The sequence below is a fragment of the Artemia franciscana genome, chromosome 2 (assembly GCF_032884065.1).
Source record: "Artemia franciscana chromosome 2, ASM3288406v1, whole genome shotgun sequence".
Lineage (NCBI taxonomy): Eukaryota > Metazoa > Arthropoda > Branchiopoda > Anostraca > Artemiidae > Artemia > Artemia franciscana.
The window spans coordinates 64,325,903-64,333,913 of record NC_088864.1 but is presented as its reverse complement, the minus strand read 5'-3'; positions in this window follow the sequence as shown (position 1 = coordinate 64,333,913).

Genomic DNA, 8,011 nt, shown 5'->3' with positions numbered 1-8,011 from the left:
TTCTTCATTTTTATCAACTGTTTTATATTTGTGTTAAATTAACTGTTTTACATAGAATATTATTTATTACATATATTAAACTGCTATTTATTTATTCATAGTTCTTATCAGTAATCTTGGCTATTATGGAGATTTCATTTCTTTCCTTTTCTACGTTATAATAAATAAATAGATACCGCTCGAAAATAAATGTTTTAAGCAAGACTCGAATGAAATTCAAATCTTTAGAGGGTATAAAGGTTAACCCTACTCCGTTTTGTGATGAATTCTATTTTGGTTAGATTTAAATTGGTTACTTATTGTAACTTCTGTTCTTATTCGGTTTAATTTATTTATTGATAAAAATTTATGTTAATTTTGTGCTTATATTTTAATTTGACTTTATTTCTGCTGATCTCTCGTTTCCTATGGTTCTGAAAGTATCTTTAAAAAACTACTTTTGTTCAAATGTATTTTATATTAATTTTACAAAACGAAGCAGTTTCTCTAAGCGTTAAATTTAAAAAAGTACCAAAAACCAAACAAAAACCAAGAAAATAACCAAAATATAAAGGGATTTTTCCTTTTTCATTCAATAAATCAGTTCATGCAGTTTACATGAATAAAACCTATTTGATAGTCGAATATTCCTGTTTTGAAATTATTTTTTGTTAAATAGTCCTGGAACTTGTACATTTGAACTTACTTAAGAAGTAGTGCCTGTCAAAGGAGGTAGGCTGTATTAAATAAAAATCAACAAATATACATTTAAATAGTGAAGTTATACGGAAAAAGTAAATACAATAAGATAGGAAAAAAAAGTTATAAAAAATAACAGTCTTGAAATCAGAATTCCCCAGACGGACGTTTGTTCGACTTGTAATATACTTGCATAGCCCATCTCTTCATCTAATTTAAAAGCAGGTGCTCTTAAGCATAGTTCTTGAGCTTCCACAGGCTCTTTAGACAAATCCTAGGGAGCTGTGTCAAAATTATACCATAGAAAAGGTTAAATTCTTATTAAAAGAGAAACTAATAAAGAGAATAAAATCGGAGAAAAAAGGTAAATAAATGAAAGACTATAAACGCTCTCTAATGTTAATACTAATAAATATTTTTACCAATCTGTTTAGCTTAAGGAATAGATGGTGTTCATAGTTGTTATTTTTTGTTCTGTTGGGTTTTGTTTACTTGCTCATAAACATTGTTGTCTTTTGTTTTCAAAAACAAAATTTGCCGAAAGGAAATAGAGAGTTCTAAATCCTCTTGTATTCCCCATTACCGTTTCCATAAAATAAATTAAAAGGCAAAAAAGCACCTTTAGTGGGCAAAAAAACTAAAAGGCAAAAATAAACTAAATAAACTGGGCTAAAATAAACTAAAAGGCAAAAAAGTGCCTTTAGTGGGCAAAAAAACAAAAAGGCAAAAATAAACTAAAATAAACTGAATAAACTGGGCTAAAATAAACTAAAAGGCAAAAAAGTGCCTTTAGATTAACCCTAAAATTGGGACAAGGTTTCTAGTATAGAAGGTGGGCATATCGCAACTTGCTAAGCCCGTATTAGGCAAAAAACTTAAATTTACAAAAATAATGCCTGACAAAAACGGATATTAATTTCAACAAAGCAGTGAACAAAAAACCAAAACAAAAAAAGCACTTTAATTATAAAATATTCCAAATATGTTGGCCTCATGTGCGGGAGCCTTTCTGAACGAAAAAAAAAACGAAAAGAAAGAAAAAAACAAAAATATTAAAAAAAATAGCACACAAAAAAACATGACAACTAAACACACGAAGAAGAAAAAAAAATGAGAACAACTTACATTATAAACAAAATTCCTGCACAGAGCTTACAACATAATAATAGAACCATAGCGAATGTCTATTGTGAAGTTATGGGTCACTCTCCTCTCAATATAATGGGAATCTATTAAAAGTTACAATATTTACTTGAGCAGAAAAGGTCACCAAACCCCTGCTCCATCACCCCTAACTAAATACTATAGGTTAATCAACAAATTAATGAATTATAAATTAAATGGATTTTTTGTTAGCTAGTTTAGCTGTAGTTCTTCGACTTTTTCCAGCTTTGACCTCATTCTGACTTTTGTTCGCAAGGTCATCACTTGTTCCAGGACAATTATGTAATCACAACTTGTTGAAGTTTTTACCTGATTTTAATTAAACTATTATAAATTGAGTTTATCCTAAAATCCTCTTCATCTCTATTAATACTAATACTTACTTGACTTACTTTGACTTAATACTCCTGCCGAAATGCTTCCGGCGTCGAGAGTGATGCTACATGATGCCTCCATTTGGACCGGTCTCTTGCAAGGATGTGGACATCCTCCTGAATATTTGCCATGACTAAGAAGGCACCTGTCGTGTCCTTCTATCTGGCTGGGGGACGACCTCTTGGGCGTTTCCCGCCGTGCAACACGGGATCAAAGTCAAAGATCGTTCGTGCGGGAGTGTCGGGGGGTATGCGAAGGAGACCACAATCAATTCCCGTCGCTGAAGCCTCGATTAAGTGGTAATTTTCTTCTATTTTGTTGTCTAATAATTCCTCAGAAATAGTCACATCTATATTTGTATTAAAAAAAAACAACAAGTTTTTAACTGAAAGTAAGGAGCGACATTAAAACTTAAAACGAACAGAAATTACTTTGTATATGAAAGGGGCTGCTTCCTCATCAACGTCCCGCTCTTTACGCTAAAGTTTGACTCTTTCTCTCAACTCTTCTTTTTAAAACAGTAAAAAACTTTAACGTAAAGAGCAGGGCGTTGATTGATCGTGCCCTGAATATTTGTTCCGGTTCGTATATAAATGCAGAAACAAACTTTATCAGAGATATTCTTTTTGGTAAGGGATACCCCATTCCTTTTGTCAATAAAATAATTAACCGTAGAATGAAATGACATTCTTGTAAAATCGAAGAAGATATTTCACAATGTGAGGCTAGTGATAAGCCCTCAAATATTGTCTATCTTCCGTATATCCCAAAAATCACAACAAAATTAAAAAATATTTGCACAAAAAATAATTTGTACGTAGTTTTTACTAACAATTTTAAAATCATTAATTTCTTAAATTCCGGTAAAGATAAGACCCCCGTTAGTCGCCAAGGAGGGGTCTATCAAATACTCTGTGATTGTGGAAAATACTATGTAGGCAGGACCCATTAGAATCTAGAAAAACGGTTACAACAGCATAGAAAAGACATAGACAAGGCATTAATTTCAAATAGTTCCAACAACTCCTTTGATTCTGCTTTAGGTTGGCATATATTTAATAATTCGTCCCACACGATACTTTTTGAAAAATCTTCACTCATCAGTAACGATTTGGGGATAAAACAGATGGTTCGAGAATCAATCGAAACTAATCTCAAAATAAATAATAATATTTCTTTGAACAGAGACTTAAGGGAATACTCACTAAATTCTTTATACTAAAAATTTAATTAAAAATGATCTAACAAAATATTTAACTAAACCGATTTATAATAGTATTGAACCAGCTACGAAAAGGCCTTTGAGACAGGCTGCTAAAAAAGCAAGGTTGGCTCTGAGAAATTGCATTTAATCACTTTGTTCTCTTTAGTTTGAATGAATTTATATTCTCACTTCATTCGTTTTGTCAGTCCTGGTTTAACCTCGTTGAAGTAAGGACGTTAGGGCTGTTTTTTAAAAAAGTTTTAAAAACATTATTTAGTTTTAATTCTCACAATTTAATGTAAGTTTATTTATATATACATATTTTCGCTCTTGTTCTCGTATTGTGCTGAAGACGACCCTTCGACATAGGGCCAAAATATTCACAGAACTAATTTCCACTGTCTTGAAAAGATTTTCCCTAGTGTTTCTACTTTGTATTTGTTTGTTAAGATTTCTACAAAAGTACAAATTAACGGACAAACTGCTTACTCTTCCTGGGGCTTCATATAAATGTTGAAAGAGGTAGGGGGAGTGGGAATTAATTAAAATGTTTCTATATAAAGCTAAAATGTTACATTCCTATGTCTAAAAGAACAGAGGTGGAAAAGGCAAGGCAGGTCATCATCAGACCCACCAGGAAATTTCTTTGGGGTGGCAAATACTTCTAGGAACTTAGTTTTCGGCAATTTTAAATGGTAATAATTTTTTTACATTTATATGAAGTACTTCAATGTATTTAAACGAATGTATGTAATATATTTATCGATAGAAAAATCCTATTGTAGAGGCTGTGATGGCTTCAGCTATGTAGAAGATCAATTGTCTCACAGAATATCCATCCATACAAACAATAAATAAATAAAAAAACAATTTTTTTAACTCCAAGTAAGGAGCAACATTAAAACTTAAAACGAACAGAAATTACACCGTATATGAAAGGGGTTGTCCCCTCTGCAGCGCCTCGCTCTTTACGCTAAAGTTTGACTCTGTCACGACTTTACTTTTTCAAACAATAAAAAAAACTTTAGCGTAAAGAGCGAGGCGTTGCAGAGGGGACAACCCCTTTCATATACGGAGTAATCTCTGTTCGCTTTAAGTTTTAATGTCGGTCCTTACTTGGAGTTAAAAAACTTGTTTTTTTTATTTAATTTCTGAACGTTTTTGAATTAATGCATGTTTTGATTTTGGGTCACCGCAAATGAATAATTAAAACAAAATTTGCATATTGATTTTTTTTTTTTGCTAATGGCTTTCTCATAGTTTTGATCTGATGATTTTCATAAGAAAAGGGGTGGGGGAGGAGGCCTAGTTGCCCTCTAATTTTTGGTTACTTAAAAATGCAACTAGATTTTTTTATTTTTGGTAGGAACATTTTTGTTAGTAATAAACATACGTACCTTACGAATTAACTTACGTAACGAACTTCTATATTTGTGTATTTTTATTACGCATATGAGGGGGTTTTCCCCCTCGTCAATGCCTCGTTCTTTACACTAATACTTGAATTTTATAACAAATCTTTAAGAATGACCCCTGAATCACAAAGGCCGTAGAATAAATAGTTGAAATTACTAAAAATACTTTAACGTAAAGAGCAAGGTATTGTGGAGGAGACGAACCTCCTTATATACGTAATGTTTTATGTTCGTTATAAGTTTCAATGCTACTCATTACTTCCAGGTGGAAAAAAAATATTTATTTTCTTTTTTTTTAAATAATGCTAGAAAATCCTGCGCCCTGTTCATGGAAATTCCCTTCCCTCATGACAACTTCCTCCATTGAACGATTTTCCAACGTAACCCCCTCCCTGACCCATTCCAAGCCCAATGTGAAAAAGTCCCCCTAAAAACGTCTGTACACTTTATAATAATCATTACTAAATGTAAAAAATGGTCAAAGTTTGTAAATTGCAGCCCCTCCCAGGGGGACTGTGGGGGAGTAAGTCATCCCCAAAGACATAGTTATTAGTTTTTTGACTATGTTGAATAAAATCTCAGAATTTTGATCCGATAGCTTTGAGGAAAAAATGAGCGTGGGAGAGGGCCTAGGTGCCCTCCATTTTTTTTGTCACTTAAAAATGACACTAGAACTTTTAATTTCCGTCAGAATGAGCACTCTCACAATATTCTAGGATCACTGGGTCGATACGATAACCCCTGGGGAAAAAATACAAAAAACAAACAAACAAACGAACAAAGAAATAAACACGCATCCGTGATCTGTCTTGTGGCAAAAAAAAAATGCAAAATTCCACATTATTGTAGATAGGAGCTTGAAACTTGTACTGTAGGGTTCTCTGATACGCTGAATCTGATGGTGTGAATTTCGTTAAGATTCTATCAATTTTCCCCCTATTTTCTAAAACAAGCCACATTTTCTCAGGCTCGTAACTTTCGATGGGTAAAACTAAAATTGATGAAACTTTTATATTTAAAATCAGGGAAGTTTCCAGGGAGTAAACTTTTCAGGAGAAATTTTACTTTGGTTGAATTGCCAGAATTCCTATACGAAATTTTTTATGTCTTGCTTTCTCTTTACCGATTCAATTTTACGCGTGGATATGTTAAGGGTAATTGTCCGGGGTAAATTTTCGCCAGAATTGAATTGTCTAGAGAATATTTCTATGAGGAGGGGGATTTTCCCATGGAGGTGGAGCAAGATATCCTGGCGTTATTTAAAACGATCAGAAATTAAACAAAAAAAACGCATTTTTGAACTGAAAGTAAGGAGCAACATTAAAACTTCAAATGAACAAAAATTATTACGTATATGAGAGGGTTTCCCCCTCCTCAACACCTCGCTCTTTACGCTAAGGTTTAAATTTTGTCAGAATCTTTCAAAACGACTCCTGAAACACAAGTATCATGAAATTAGAACAATAAGTAACTTTTTTAAAAGTTCAGAAAAACTGTAGCGCGAAGAGCGAAGTGTTGAGCAGGGGGTAGCCCCCCTCAGATACGTAATAATTTTTGTTTGTCTAAGTTTTAGTGTTAGTCCTTATTTTCAGTTGAAAAAACTTGTTTTCTTTTTATTTATGAAGCTTAGAGACTTTTCTAAAGACATATTTCTAAAAACAATTTTCTAAAGGGAATGGAAAAAGTATATCAATTAAAATAAAAGTATATAAGAATAAAAAAAAGTAATTACAAGAAATACACAAAACACTATTTTGCGTATTTAATTTTTTTAATACAAAAAAAAAATGTATTTTTTGCCAGAAGGCAGATCACGGATGCGTGTTTTTTTTCCAGGGGTGATTGTATCGGCCCAGTAGTCCTAGAATGTTGTGAGAGGGCTCATTCTAAGGAGGGTACCTAGGCCCCCTCCCACGCTAATTATTCTCCCAAAGTCACCGGATCAAAATTCTGAGACAGCCATTTTATTCAGCATAGTCAAAAAATCTTATAACTATGTCTTTGAGGACGACTTACTCCCCCACAGTCCCCGTTGGAAGGGCTACAAGTAACAAACTTTGACCAATGCTTACATATAGTAATGGTTATTGGGAAGTGTACAGACGTTTTCAGAGGGATTTCTTGGTTGGGGTGGGGGAGTTGTTGAGAAGAAGGGGGATATGTTGTGGGAACTTTCCATGGAGGAATTTGTCATGGGGGAAGAAAATTTCCATGAAGGGAGCGCAGGATTTTCTAGCATTATTAAAAAAAAACAATTAAAAAAATAAATAAGGAGCAGCATTAAAACTTAAAACGGACAGAAATTATTACGCATATGAGGGTTTCACCTCCTCCTAATACCTCGCTTTTACGCTAAAGTATTTTTGATAATTTCAACTATTTATTCTACGGCCTTTGTGATTCAGGGGTCATTCTTAAGGAATTGGGACAAAACTTAAGCTTTAGTCTAAATAGCCAGGTACTGACGAGGGTGTAAACCCCCTCATATACGTAATAAAAACATACGAATACAGAAGTTCTTTACGTAAGCTAATTCGTAAGTTACGTATATCTTTTACTAATAAGAACATTCGTAAAAAATTAAAAGTTCTAGTTGCCTTTTTGAGTAACCAAAAAATTGGGGGGAGGGAGGGGGCAAATAGGCCTCGTGCCCCGCTCCTGTTTCCTCAAAATCATTCGATCAAAACTATGAAAAAGCCATTTAGTAAAAAAAAAAAATATGCAAATTTCTTTTTAATTATTCATCTGCCGAGAGCCAAAATCAAAACATGCATTAATTCAAAAACTTTCAGAAATTAAATAAAAAAAAACAAGTTTTTTTAACTGAAAGTAAGGAGTGACATTAAAACTTAAAACGAACAGAAACTACTTCGTATACAAAAATTCAAGCTTAACACGAACAGAAACTACCACAAACAAGAGCTGGTCTAACACCTCCTATGCTTTTTCAGGGCTAGAACGCCATTTCTGTTATATTGACAATAATTTTGAACGGTGCGAATTGTTTTAGCATCAACAAAAAAAGAAATAAAATCACCATAATAGCCAAAACTACTGACAAAAAACTCTTGTATGTAAATTGTCAATTTAATATGTATTTATTCATGAAAGTCTGAGCATTTTTAGTATATTAACAATAGTGATGGACTTCCAGTTTTAAGAATCCAGATAGGGG